This window comes from Ambystoma mexicanum, chromosome 1p (assembly GCF_040938575.1).
Source record: "Ambystoma mexicanum isolate Mex_15411 chromosome 1p, UKY_AmexF1_1, whole genome shotgun sequence".
In the NCBI taxonomy this organism is placed as follows: domain Eukaryota; kingdom Metazoa; phylum Chordata; class Amphibia; order Caudata; family Ambystomatidae; genus Ambystoma; species Ambystoma mexicanum.
Genome location: NC_090921.1, coordinates 534,377,769 through 534,392,813, shown reverse-complemented (window position 1 = coordinate 534,392,813; position 15,045 = coordinate 534,377,769).

Below are 15,045 nucleotides of genomic sequence, written 5' to 3'. Positions count from 1 at the left end.
TGCCAATGCACAACATCCTCATAGAGAACCACTCTATCCCCATCCTAGGTAAGTCTAGACTCCAACACCTAAGATCACAAACTAAGTATCACCCTCACTGCATCACACCTGACCAAAAACACTTCAAGCAGACACCACCACTGAAGCGCCACTGTCATCACAAGCCCATAACCAATACGAAACCAACTCCCACTACCTCGCACTCAGAAACCTCTACAGTTCCAGATTTCAGTAGTCCGAAACCATGTACGGCCTTTCAATGTGCCCTCATTAATGCCCGTTCTCTAGGAGCCCACGTCATAGAAATACATGACCTTATCAGAGAGCTGCAACTAGACATTCTAGCAATCACAGAATCCTGGCTCCATCAAACTTCTGGGACCCTCTTAATGCTGGCAATCCCACCAGATTATACTGTAAAACAGGGAATTTACAATGGATATATTTGTGGTTCACCCAGTCTGAAATATAAATCGGATAAACACTTTTACATCAGATACATACAGATTCCGACACAGAGGTTTTTCACAATTGCAAGCATTTATTACAAATAACACTATAGTGGGTGAGCAAAGAAAGATTACAATAACAGAGAAAAAACACAAGTCCTTGCATTCCTCAGTTGCTGACAATTTTCAAAACAGAATGGCCATGTTTATATAGCTAGATACCAGACATCACTCCCACACTATACGTGCCTAGACATCTCGTGGCAGATCAATCACCCCTCCTTCACTTCTGTGGTAATTTCCCAGAATGGGTCTGAACGGTATATGCAGTGAGTAAAAAGGCAGTCGTTTGTCATAATACATCACATCTCATGTTACTGAAAGCAAATGCTGTTTGTAAAATCAGGAAGGAAATCGACAGCGCAAACGTTTACTGTGTACAAAGGTTAAAAGCAGCAGAAAAAGTGGAGTGTTTCTGCCGGTCTCGTTGTTTTAATAAAATGGTTTACTGTAAATTTCTCATTAATGTCAGCGAAATTTTCTCACATCTGGGATGAGCTGATGTACTTTCAACACGCATATCTCGGTGAGAGGTCATGCTGTTTATCTTGAATTCCAGCAAGCGTAAGCAAGTTTTATGCATTGTGCAGTTTTAAGCAGGGACCTCTAACGTGAGGCCTAATGTTTTAGCTTCGTAGGTTAAAGGAAGGAGGCCTAATCTTTTGAATGGCGTTTGTAATTGGCCCCTAGCAGATTATGTTTTGTAGCAGGCTCTCCTTTAAGCCATATTGTTATGAACTGATTAACAGATAAAATTGACATTTCCACAAAAAGTTTTTCACCTGTTTATGAATAATAGACAACCTCTTAGTAAGCTCCAAACAGTAATCGCTCAACAAAGGATAAGGGACATTTCACAGTTTTCTTGGACTTGGGATTCCCCATATATTTGCTGGTCATCCCATTAAAACTTCATATGGTGACAAACCTACTCCTGAATGTGGGACAGTAAGTCTGGACATTAAGGCCAGGGGCAAAGCATCTACCCACTTGAGGGGGCTACTGGCACAGATTTTTGCCAATTTGCTCTTCAGGATGGAATTGAAACGTTCACATAAACCAGCTGCGGCCGGATGAAAAATGGAATGGAAATGTTGTTGTATTCCCAAAGCCTGACACACTAGGTTCATTGTCTTATTAACAAAGTGAGCACCATTGTCACTTCAAATTGTATGGGGCAGTCCGTATCTTGGAAAATACTCTTTTACCAAAGCCTTTGCAGTGCTTAAGGCAGTATTATCCACCATAGGGAATGCTTCTGTCCATTTGCTGAACATACATACTACAACTAGTACATATTTAAATCTCTGACATAGAGGCATTTCTATGAAATCCATTTGAAGGCATTCGAATGGTAGCTCTGGGGGTCTGAAATGACCTCTAGGGACAGGTGTACCCTTTGCTATGTTGTGTGTTAAGCAGGTAATAAAATGTCTACATTTAGCTACAGCTGTTTTTTGAATGTTTGTGTTATACCATACTTCTCCTAGTAAGGCTACAATTGCATCTGCACATATATGGGAGTGTCCATGTTCCATTGTGACCATCATAGACACATATTTGTCTGGTAACATCCATAATCTCCTATCAGATTGGTATACATAACAACCATCAAGGGTTGCTTTGCTGTTCCATTTCTCAAGTTCCTCTTTGGATGCATCTGCTTGTATTTGTCTGACACATTCAAGAGAATTATCAAATTCAATATTTACTGGTGCATTTACTGATACATATGTTAAAGTTGCAGGTGCTTGGGCAGTCAATTGAGCTGTCCTATCAGCAAATGCATTACCTATTCCCACATCATTTGTCACTTTCTTATGAGCGCTGCATTTGATAATTGCTAGCTTTCTAGGCGCTACTAGTGAATTCAACAATCTTGTGATCAGCATTCCATGCTGGATTTTGGTACCATGAGAAGTAAGAAAACCTCTCTCAGCACATAATTTTCCAGAATTATGTACCACACCGAAGGCATACTGGCTGTCAGTGTATATATTCACTCTTAAATCAAGACTGAGCCCACATGCTCGAGTTAATGCAATGATTTCTGCTGCTTGGGCAGAGTGCTGTGGAGTTTTGCAACTTTCAACCACAGTTTTCAATGTAGTAATAGCATAGGCAGCTGTGGAGCTACTGCATGGCAATTTAAAACACGAGCCATCCACGTATAGGGTTCCATCAGGTTCACTTAAAGGTATACCAGTTAAATCTACCCTTCCCTTTGCCTCCTCTTCTGTTGTTAGGATACAGTCATTCAATACAGTGAGGTCATCAGAAGGGAGGGGCAGCATTGTGGCTGGGTTCAGAGAATTACACCTTTTTATCGTTATGTGTGGTGCAAGTAAAATCAGTTCATATCTGGTCAACCTAGCATTAGTCATATGCTGAGTTTGTGTTTTGTTCATCAGTATATCAATAGCATGAGACACCGTCACTACAAGTTGATGTCCTTGCATGATACTTTCAGATTGTTTCACAGAAAGTGCAGCACCTGCAATTGCCCTTAGGCATCTAGGTAAACCCCTAGCCACTGTGTCTAAGGTTGATGAAAAATAGGCACAAAGCCTGTTTTTATCTCCATGGAGTTGAGTTAATACAGATAACGAACATCCAGATCTTTCATGCACAAACAAGGAAAAACACTTAGCATAATTAGGGTTCCCTAAAGCAGGTGAGTCGCATAAAGCCTGTTTTAGCATATCAAAGCTTGCTTGGCGTTCTGGTAACCATGGCATTGGAGTTGGTGTCTCTTTGGTAGTGAGATTAAGTAAGGGTTTTGCTAAGAGAGAAAAATTGGGAATCCATTGGCGGGAAAACGACGTCATTCCCAAAAATCCTCTCACTTCTTGCTCTTTGGTTGGAGCTACTGTATTGAATACAGCTTGTATTCTCTGTGGATGTAATCTCCTTTCTCCCTTTGATAGGAGATGACCCAAATAAGTAACTTGTTTTTGGCAAAACTGTAACTTACTCTGAGAAGCTTTGTGACCCAATGGTGCTAAGAAATTCAACAATTGGACTGTACAGTTTATGCATTGTTCTTTGGTGTCAGCAGCTATAAGCAAATCATCTACATACTGTAAGAGGGCTGTGCCATCAGGAAGTGAAAAAAGCTTGACTGCAAATACTTGGACTCTCTGTATAACCTTGTGGAGCTCTACAGAATGTGTAAGACCTTCCTTCAATATTAAAAGCAAACAAATACTGGCTATCCTCATGGATTGGAACGCTAAAAAATGTGTTCTTAATGTCTATTACTGTAAAATACTGGCCAGCAGGTGGGATCATGGTAAAAAGAGAAACCATGTCTGGTAAACTGGAAATTGAGGTAGTACTATCTTTTTAATACGGCGCAAATGAATAACTAGTCGCCATTCAGGTGTTGCATTCTCGCTAACCTTCTTCCGAATGGGAAGTATAGGTCTGTTACAGGGGCTCCTGCAATTTGTTTGACAATGCCTTTAGCTAAGACATCTTGTATGACTGGACGGATTCCTTCTAGTACTTGTTGTGTTATTTTATACTGGGGTATTCTTGGGTAAAGAACATTATCCTTTAATGTAATGCAAACAGGTGCTATCTGGAGACACCCTACATCATTTTTACCTTTAACCCATACCCTCTCATCAACAGTTAGTAATTCATCAGGAAGTACCTCTGTGGTAATAGCATTGTAAGCACAGCCTTTTTGTAAGTAATCAGACATGCAAGTTAGATAGACACCATCAGGGGTAAAATAAATTGCAGCATGCAATTGTTTTAGCAGCTCCATTCCCAATAGATTCAATGCACATTTGTTAGTAAGCACAACAGGAGCAAGACATGAAATAGGTCCTATAGAGAACTGGATAGGCTCTGAAATGGGGCTATGAATAGGGGTATTTGAAAACCCTACTGATGTATTTACTTTCCCAGAGAGGGGTGCAGTAGGTACCAATTTATGGGAGATGGATGTATGGGTAGCCCCAGTGTCAGGTAAGAACTTCACTTTTCCTGGCTTTGCATTTTTAAGTGCTAATTCAACATAGGGTTCTTCGGGGTCCACTTGTATTTCCACTCTCCCTTTTCCCTCTCTTGGGCATCCCTATTCTACATAATCATCTGAATGTGTGTCATCTTCATAGTAATCTCTTGCTGAATACTGTTGGCCTTGTCTAGGATCGAAATAATTCTGCTGCTCTTGGATAGTTTTTACCTCTTCACTGTTACCTTGTCTCATCTGTCCTCTGGAAAAACCACGTCCCACTGATCTCCCTCTTCCTCTTGGTCTTAGAGGGCATTCCCTAATCCAATGGTTACTTGATTTACAATAGTGACATCCTTCATCTATACCACTCCTTCCATTGGATGGGGGTGCACTTCCTCCCTGTCTTCCTCTCAACATACCTCTTGCTGTCTGCATCTGTCCCCTTCCTCTCTCTGGAAATGCTTTTTGCATTAATACTCTAGTTTTTAAACTATTAAGCTTTCTATCTTTCTCAGTCTTTTCTTTATTGTGTCTATCTGCATAATATCTGGCCATGGTCAATATTTGAGCAGCATTCTGGGTTGGCCATGTAGATTCATACGTTTGAATATCATTCTTAAGATAAGAAAGGAGCCCTTCTACAAAGTGGGAGCAAAATCCCTTTTGTCCTTCGGTCGTACTTAAATACATTCCGCTAAAAGAGCTAAAAGCCTGCTCTTTCCTGGTAAAATAATTTTCAACTGATTCTCCTTCATTCTGTTTGCAATGAGTTAACTTATCCAAGTTCATCTGTTTTCGGGGTACTATCTGTTCTATCCTTCTCATTATGTATTCTGGCAAGGCGAGAATAGTCTTGTGTAAAGAACCCTGCCCATCCCTGTATTTGGTCACTTTTTCATCCTCTAAATCAGTCCATTTAATGGGAGGTTCTTCACTATCCTGTTTTCTACATTGTCTCCAAATATCTGGGGGTAATATACATGAGAACAATTGATCAATGTCATTTATTGTGAGAGGTCCACTCTTTAGCACTCGGTTAGTTTGACTATACCATTGCTCTGGATTGTGTCTAATATCTGGAAAATCCTTGGTAAAAGGATTCCAAGGCATTCTATTCCAAGGCACATGAACCTGCTGTGTGGGGTTGCTGCTATCAAAGCCTGGTACTTCAATCATAGGGTACTGGTGCGTTACTGATTTTTTTTTACGGGAATTTTTTCAAGCCACACAAGCAGTGTCACTATAATATCTGAACAGTCTTCTATGGAAATTATCCCTTTTTGGCTATTCACATCCATTTCCCTGTAGTGGTCTGGAAGATCATATGCTTTATCCCTATTAATCAATGTATAGGCTGACCATACTTTGTTGCATAAGTAATTTACAATTTCATTTGCCACTGGCTGTTCAACTTGAGGTGCATTATCCCTAGCTATTTTAATGCCTTCCGTACTTTTGGCTATCCAAGCATTTGCAAAACATTTTGCTTCATCCTTCTGGGATGTAGTTATGCTTCTAGTCTGGTATCCAGAGGTACCTGGTGGAGGAGGGGGTCTCTTTTGACTCCCCACTCCCTTCTGGACGAGAGTAAGGAGGCGGAGGAGCTCTCTTAGTGGAGAGAAGGCATTCTAATAAGGGATCAGGCTCTTCATCTGTCTGCTTCATAGGTGCAGAAGCCTCAGTACATGGTTTGGATACATATGCTCCTACCGTGCTTAGAACACACTCTCTGCTATCCTGTTCCCATCCTTCCTTTAGTTTCTGGAGCTCATAGGCTTTTGCTTTATCCCTCTCTGATTGTGACTTTTTATCCTTAAGCCGTGCTTCTCTTATAGATTTCTGTCTGGCATAATCCTCCCAGATTTTATATGTTTCCCAATGAAGAGGTCTTATCTTTTTATCTCCTTCTGCCAGTAGTGCTTCCCTGAGATACGCAATTCGGGCTAAATCAAAAGAGCCATAAATCAGAAAAGACAGGGCAGGATCACTGGCTTTGGAGGTATATTTGTGCCATTCTCGTAAGAACAAAATTGTGCCTAAACCTTTTTTTTTACCATCAATTCCCAACGCGCACTGCCCATCGGCGGTGGCGATGCGTGTTGTTCTAGCCTATTCAAGCACTTACTTGCGCAACAATTCACTTTTGTACATGCATTTCCCATGATTACTCAATTATCTGTTATCGGCGGACGTAGCGTTGTTCGCTAATCTCTGTTACCTTGCGTAACTTCTGTACTTAACTCGTGATCACAAGGATTATAACCCCTATGGCATACTTAAGTGTAGTATTTCCCCATGTTATGATACTACATGCAAACAAAATAAATAAATAAGTAAGCAAATAAATAAATAAATAAATAAATAAATAAATAAAACGGAAAAAAAAGAAAATGACACGACTTTCATTTCTCAAATCGTCATTTCAACAGCTAGAAATATTCTCACCGGATTTCAGATGTCATCTATCTCGCCAGCACACACGTCAGCACACGCGCACGTCTGTGTTGGAACCTCTCAGAAAACGTTACACTGGTCCTCAGACGGTTTTTCAGACGGAAAAAAACCTTTGGTCACAAACGGATCATCTTGTTGAGCAGTTATTTGCGGATGTGGTCTGAGGTTTTTTCTTGTGGCTGCTAGAGCACAAGCTCCTTTCTGAGCAGAGGCCTCCACAGTGAATTCGTCAAACCGGCAATCCCGCACTGGTCAACCGCTGGAAAAAATCCAAGCTGGATCCGTCTGTCACCGAAGTCTCACCACCAGAGTTCGCCAAATTGTAAAACAGGGAATTTACAATGGATATATTTGTGGTTCGCCCAGTCTGAAATATAAATCGTATAAACACTTTTACATCAGATACATACAGATTCCGACACAGAGGTTTTTCACAATTGCAAGCATTTATTACAAATAACACTATAGTGGGTGAGCAAAGAAAGATTACAATGACGGAGAAAAAACATAAGTCATTGCATTCCTCAGTTGCTGACAATTTTCAAAGCAGAATGACCATGTTTATATAGCTAGATACCAGACATCACTCCCACACTATACGTGCCTAGACATCTCGTGGCAGATCAATCACCCCTCCTTCACTTCTGTGGTAATTTCCCAGAATGGGTCAGAACGGTATATGCAGAGAGTAAAAAGGCAGTCGTTTGTCATAATACATCACATCTCATGTTACTGAAAGCAAATGCTATTTGTAAAATCAGGAAGGAAAGCGAGCAGCGCAAACGTTTACTGTGTACAAAGGTTAAAAGCAGCAGAAAAAGTGGAGTGTTTCTGCCGGTCTCGTTGTTTTAATAAAATGGTTTACTGTAAATTTCTCATTAATGTCAGCGGAATTTTCTCACATCTGGGATGAGCTGATGTACTTTCAACACGCATATCTCGGTGAGAGGTCATGCTGTTTATCTTGAATTCCAGCAAGCGTAAGCAAGTTTTATGCATTGTGCAGTTTTAAGCAGGGACCTCTAACGTGAGGCCTAATGTTTTAGCTTCGTGGGTTAAAGGAAGGAGGCCTAATCTTTTGAATGGCGTTTGTAATTGGCCCCTAGCAGATTATGTTTTGTAGCAGGCTCTCCTTTAAGCCATATTGTTATGAACTGATTAACAGATAAAATTGACATTTCCACAAAAAGTTTTTCAACTGTTTATGAATAATAGACAACCTCTTAGTAAGCTCCAAACAGTAATCGCTCAACAAAGGATAAGGGACATTTGACAGTTTTCTTGGACTTGGGATTCCCCATATATTTGCTGGTCGTCCCATTAAAACTTCATATGGTGACAAACCTACTCCTGAATGTGGGACAGTAAGTCTGGACATTAAGGCCAGGGGCAAAGCATCTACCCACTTGAGGGGGCTACTGGCACAGATTTTTGCCAATTTGCTCTTCAGGATGGAATTGAAACGTTCACATAAACCAGCTGCGGCCGGATGAAAAATGGAATGGAAATGTTGTCGTATTCCCAAAGCCTGACACACTAGGTTCATTGTCTTATTAACAAAGTGAGCACCATTGTCACTTCAAATTGTATGGGGCAGTCCGTATCTTGGAAAATCTTTTACCAAAGCCTTTGCAGTGCTTAAGGCAGTATTATCCACAATAGGGAATGCTTCTGTCCATTTGCTGAACATACATACTACAACTAGTACATATTTAAATCTCTGACATAGAGGCATTTCTATGAAATCCATTTGAAGGCATTCGAATGGTAGCTCTGGGGGTCTGAAATGACCTCTAGGGACAGGTGTACCCTTTGCTATGTTGTGTGTTAAGCAGGTAATAAAATTTCTACATTTAGCTACAGCTGTTTTTTGAATGTTTGTGTTATACCATACTTCTCCTAGTAAGGCTACAATTGCATCTGCACATATATGGGAGTGTCCATGTTCCATTGTGACCATCATAGACACATATTTGTCTGGTAACATCCATAATCTCCTATCAGATTGGTATACATAACAATCATCAAGGGTTGCTTTGCTGTTCCATTTCTCAAGTTCCTCTTTGGATGCATCTGCTTGTATTTGTCTGACACATTCAAGAGAATTATCAAATTCAATATTTACTGGTGCATTTACTGATACATATGTTAAAGTTGCAGGTGCTTGGGCAGTCAATTTAGCTGTCCTATCAGCAAATGCATTACCTATTCCCACATCATGTGTCACTTTCTTATGAGCGCTGCATTTGATAATTGCTAGCTTTCTAGGCGCTACTAGTGAATTCAACAATCTTGTGATCAGCATTCCATGCTGGATTTTGGTACCATGAGAAGTAAGAAAACCTCTCTCAGCACATAATTTTCCAGAATTATGCACCACACCGAAGGCGTACTGGCTGTCAGTGTATATATTCACTCTTAAATCAAGACTGAGCCCAAATGCTCGAGTTAATGCAATGATTTCTGCTGCTTGGGCAGAGTGCTGTGGAGTTTTGCAACTTTCAACCACAGTTTTCAATGTAGTAATAGCATAGGCAGCTGTGGAGCTACTGCATGGCAATTTAAAACATGGCCATCCACGTATAGGGTTCCATCAGGTTCACTTAAAGGTATACCAGTTAAATCTACCCTTTCCTTTGCCTGCTCTTCTGTTGTTAGGATACAGTCATTCAATACAGTGAGGTCATCAGAAGGGAGGGGTAGCATTGTGGCTGGGTTCAGAGAATTACACCTTTTTATCGTTATGTGTATTGCAAGTAAAATCAGTTCATATCTGGTCAACCTAGCATTAGTCATATGCTGAGTTTGTGTTTTGTTCATCAGTATATCAATAGCATGAGGCACCGTCACTACAAGTTGATGTCCTTGCATGATACTTTCAGATTGTTTCACAGAAAGTGCAGCACCTGCAATTGCCCCTAGGCATCTAGGTAAACCCCTAGCCACTGTGTCTAAGGTTGATGAAAAATAGGCACAAGGCCTGTTTTTATCTCCATGGAGTTAAGTTAATACAGATAACGAACATCCAGATCTTTCATGCACAAACAAGGAAAAACACTTAGCATAATTAGGGTTCCCTAAAGCAGGTGAGTCGCATAAAGCCTGTTTTAGCATATCAAAGCTTGCTTGGCGTTCTGGTAACCATGGCATTGGAGTTGGTGTCTCTTTGGTAGTGAGATTAAGTAAGGGTTTTGCTAAGAGAGAAAAATTGGGAATCCATTGGCGGCAAAACGACGTCATTCCCAAAAATCCTCTCACTTCTTGCTCTGTGGTTGGAGCTACTGTATTGAATACAGCTTGTATTCTCTGTGGATGTAATCTCCTTTCTCCCTTTGATAGGAGATGACCCAAATAAGTAACTTGTTTTTGGCAAAACTGTAACTTACTCTGAGAAGCTTTGTGACCCAATGGTGCTAAGAAATTAAATAATTGGACTGTACAGTTTATGCACTGTTCTTTGGTGTCAGCAGCTATAAGCAAATCATCTACATACTGTAAGAGGGCTGTGCCATCAGGAAGTGAAAAAAGCTTGACTGTAAATACTTGGACTCTCTGTATAACCTTGTGGAGCTCTACAGAATGTATAAGACCTTCCTTCAATATTAAAAGCAAACAAATACTGGCTATCCTCATGGATTGGAACGCTAAAAAATGTGTTCTTAATGTCTATTACTGTAAAATACTGGGCAGCAGGTGTGATCATGGTAAAAAGAGAAACCATGTCTGGTACAACTGGAAATTGAGGTAGTACTATCTTTTTAATACGGCGCAAATCAATAACTAATCGCCATTCAGGTGTTGCATTCTCGCTAACCTTCTTCCGAATGGGAAGTATAGGGCTGTTACAGGGGCTGCCTGCAATTTGTTTGACAATGCCTTTAGCTAAGACATCTTGTATGACTGAACGGATTCCTTCTAGTACTTGTTGTGTTATTTTATACTGGGGTATTCTTGGGTAAAGAACATTATCCTTTAATGTAATGCAAACAGGTGCTATCTGGAGACACCCTACATCATTTTTACCTTTAGCCCATACCCTCTCATCAACAGTTAGTAATTCATCAGGAAGTACCTCTGTGGTAATAGCATTGTAAGCACAGCCTTTTTGTAAGTAATCAGACATGCAAGTGAGATAGACACCATCAGGGGTACAATAAATTGTAGCATGCACTTTTTTTAGCAGCTCCATTCCCAATAGATTCAATGCACATTTGTTAGTAAGCACAACAGGAGCAAGACATGAAATAGGTCCTATAGAGAACTGGATAGGCTCTGAAATGGGGCTATGAATAGGGGTATTTGAAAACCCTACTGATGTGTTTACTTTCCAAGAGAGGGGTGCAGTAGGTACCAATTTATGTGAGATGGATGTATGGGTAGCCCCAGTGTCAGGTAAGAACTTCACTTTTCCTGGCTTTGCATTTTTAAGTGCTAATTCAACATAGGGTCCTTCGGGGTCCACTTGTATTTCCACTCTCCCTTTTCCCTCTCTTGGGCATCCCTATTCTACATAATCATCTGAATGTGTGTCATCTTCATAGTAATCTCTTGCTGAATACTGTTGGCCTTGTCTAGGATCGAAATAATTCTGCTGCTCTTGGATAGTTTTTACCTCTTCACTGTTACCTTGTCTCATCTGTCCTCTGGAAAAACCACGTCCCACTGATCTCCCTCTTCCCCTTGGTCTTAGAGGGCATTCCCTAATCCAATGGTTACTTGATTTACAATAGTGACATCCTTCATCTATACCACTCCTTCCATTGGATGGGGGTGCACTTCCTCCCTGTCTTCCTCTCAACATACCTCTTGCTGTCTGCATCTGTCCCCTTCCTCTCTCTGGAAATGCTTTTTGCATTAATACTCTAGTTTTTAAACTATTAAGCTTTCTATCTTTCTCAGTCTTTTCTTTATTGTGTCTATCTGCATAATATCTGGCCATGGTCAATATTTGAGCAGCATTCTGGGTTGGCCATGTAGATTCATACGTTTGAATATCATTCTTAAGATAAGAAAGGAGCCCTTCTACAAAGTGGGAGCAAAATCCCTTTTGTCCTTCGGTCGTACTTAAATCCACTCCGCTAAAAGAGCTAAAAGCCTGCTCTTTCCTGGTAAAATAATTTTCAACTGATTCTCCTTCATTCTGTTTGCAATGAGTTAACTTATCCCAGTTCATCTGTTTTCGGGGTACTATCTGTTCTATCCTTCTCATTATGTATTCTGGCAAGGCGAGAATAGTCTTGTGTAAAGAACCCTGCCCATCCCTGTATTTGGTCACTTTTTCATCCTCTAAATCAGTCCATTTAATGGGAGGTTCTTCACTATCCTGTTTTCTACATTGTCTCCAAATATCTGGGGGTAATATACATGAGAACAATTGATCAATGTCATTTATTGTGAGAGGTCCACTCTTTAGCACTCGGTTAGTTTGACTATACCATTGCTCTGGATTCTGTCTAATATCTGGAAAATCCTTGGTAAAAGGATTCCAAGGCATTCTATTCCAAGGCACATGAACCTGCTGTGTGGGGTTGCTGCTGTCAAAGCCTGGTACTTCACTCATAGGTACTGGTGCGTTACTGATTTTTTTTTAAGGGAATTTTTTCAAGCCACACAAGCAGTGTCACTATAATATCTGAACAGTCTTCTATGTAAATGATCCCTTTTTGGCTATTCACATCCATTTCCCTGTAGTGGTCTGGAAGATCATATGCTTTATCCCTATTAATCAATTTATAGACTGACCATACTTTGTTGCATAAGTAATTTACAATTTCATTTGCCACTGGCTGTTCAACTTGAGGTGCATTATCCCTAGCTATTTTAATGCCTTCCGTACTTTTGGCTATACAAGCATTTGCAAAACATTTTGCTTCATCCTTCTGGGATGTAGTTATGCTTCTAGTCTGGTATCCAGAGGTACTTGGTGTAGGAGGGGTCTCCTTTGACTCCCCACTCCCTTCTGGGCGAGAGTAAGGAGGCGGAGGAGCTCTCTTAGTGGAGAGAAGGCTTTCTAATAAGGGATCAGGCTCTTCATCTGTCTGCTTCATAGGTGCAGAAGCCTCAGTACATGGTTTGGATACATATGCTCCTACCGTGCTTAGAACACACTCTCTGCTATCCTGTTCCCATCCTTCCTTTAGGTTCTGGAGCTCATAGGCTTTTGCTTTATCCCTCTCTGATTGTGACTTTTTATCCTTAAGCCGTGCTTCTCTTATAGATTTCTGTCTGGCATAATCCTCCCAGATTTTATATGTTTCCCAATGAAGAGGTCTTATCTTTTTATCTCCTTCTGCCAGTAGTGCTTCCCTGAGATACGCAATTCGGGCGAAATCAAAAGAGCCATAAATCAGAAAAGACAGGGCAGGATCACTGGCTTTGGAGGTATATTTGTGCCATTCTCGTAAGAACAAAATTGTGCCTAAACCTTTTTTTTTACCATCAATTCCCAACCCGCACTGCCCATCGGCGGTGGCGATACGTGTTGTTCTAGCCTATTCAAGCGCTTACTTGCGCAACGATTCACTTTTGTACATGCATTTCCCATGATTACTCAATTATCTGTTATCGGCGCACGTAGCGTTGTTCGCTAATCTCTGTTACCTTGCGTAACTTCTGTACTTAACTCGTGATCACAAGGATTATAACCCCTAGGGCATACTTAAGTGTAGTATTTCCCCATGTTATGATACTACATGCAAACAAAATAAATAAATAAGTAAGTAAATAAATAAATAAATAAATAAAACGGAAAAAAAAGAAAATGACACGACTTTCATTTCTCAAATAGTCATTTCAACAGCTAGAAATATTCTCACCGGATTTCAGATGTCATCTATCTCGCCAGCACACACGTCAGCACACGCGCACGTCTGTGTTGGAACCTCTCAGAAAACGTTACACTGGTCCTCAGACGGTTGTTCAGACGGAAAAAAACCTTTGGTCACAAACGGATCATCTTGTTGAGCAGTTAGTTGCGGATGTGGTCTGAGGTTTTTTCTTGTGGCTGCTAGAGCACAAGCTCCTTTCTGAGCAGAGGCCTCCACAGTGAATTCGTCAAACCGGCAATCCCGCACTGGTCAACCGCTGGAAAAAATCCAAGCTGGATCCGTCTGTCACCGAAGTCTCACCACCAGAGTTCGCCAAATTGTAAAACAGGGAATTTAAAATGGATATATTTGTGGTTCGCCCAGTCTGAAATATAAATCGGATAAACACTTTTACATCAGATACATACAGATTCCGACACAGAGGTTTTTCACAATTGCAAGCATTTATTACAAATAACACTATAGTGGGTGAGCAAAGAAAGATTACAATGACAGAGAAAAAACATAAGTCCTTGCATTCCTCAGTTGCTGACAATTTTCAAAACAGAATGACCATGTTTATAAAGCTAGATACCAGACATCACTCCCACACTATACGTGCCTAGACATCTCGTGGCAGATCAATCACCCCTCCTTCACTTCTGTGGTAATTTCCCAGAATGGGTCTGAACGGTATATGCAGGGAGTAAAAAGGCAGTCGTTTGTCATAATACATCACATCTCATGTTACTGAAAGCAAATGCTATTTGTAAAATCAGGAAGGAAAGCGACAGCGCAAACGTTTACTGTGTACAAAGGTTCAAAGCAGCAGAAAAAGTGAAGTGTTTCTGCCGGTCTCGTTGTATTAATAAAATGGTTTACTGTAAATTTCTCATTAATGTCAGCGGAATTTTCTCACATCTGGGATGAGCTGATGTACTTTCAACACGCATATCTCGGTGAGAGGTCATGCTGTTTATCTTGAATTCCAGCAAGCGTAAGCAAGTTTTATGCATTGTGCAGTTTTAAGCAGGGACCTCTAACGTGAGGCCTAATGTTTTAGCTTCGTGGGTTAAAGGAAGGAGGCCTAATCTTTTGAATGGCGTTTGTAATTGGCCCCTAGCAGATTATGTTTTGTAGCAGGCTCTCCTTTAAGCCATATTGTTATGAACTGATTAACAGATAAAATTGACATTTCCACAATACCATCCTAAGAACCGACAGGTCCCATCTCAGGGAGGTGGAGTAGCTATCACAGCCAAGACTAAACTCAATCTGAGATCCTGTCCCATTGAAAATGTTGCAG